Source organism: Octopus bimaculoides, chromosome 6 (assembly GCF_001194135.2).
Source record: "Octopus bimaculoides isolate UCB-OBI-ISO-001 chromosome 6, ASM119413v2, whole genome shotgun sequence".
Lineage (NCBI taxonomy): Eukaryota > Metazoa > Mollusca > Cephalopoda > Octopoda > Octopodidae > Octopus > Octopus bimaculoides.
The window spans coordinates 56,706,666-56,707,241 of record NC_068986.1 but is presented as its reverse complement, the minus strand read 5'-3'; positions in this window follow the sequence as shown (position 1 = coordinate 56,707,241).

The following is a 576-nucleotide window of genomic DNA, read 5'->3' as shown; positions in this document are numbered from 1 at the left end:
TCTATTTAGCTATTCATCTATCTACCTACTTATCTATTTAACTTTCTTTTCTCCTTCTTTATCTCTCTCTCTCTCTCTCTCTCGCCATATGTGTGTGTGTGTGTGTGTGTGTATGTGTGTGTGTCTGCATATTTATAATTATATATATATATATATAGAGAGAGAGAGAGAGAGAGAGACACATGCACACACATATATGTATATACATATATATATACATAAATATATATACATATATATACATAAATATATATGCATATATATATACATTTGTATATGTATACAAACATATATACATGTATATATATGTATATTATATACATATATATATATATACACATGTATATATATACATATATATATGTATGCATATATATACACATGTATATGTATACAAATATATATACATGTATATATATGTATATATATTTGCATATATGAATATATATATATGTGTGTGTGTGTGTGTGCATATATATATATATATATACATGGATACATATACGCAGATGTATGTAACTTTACATACATATATATATATATATATATATATATATATATATTTATATATATATA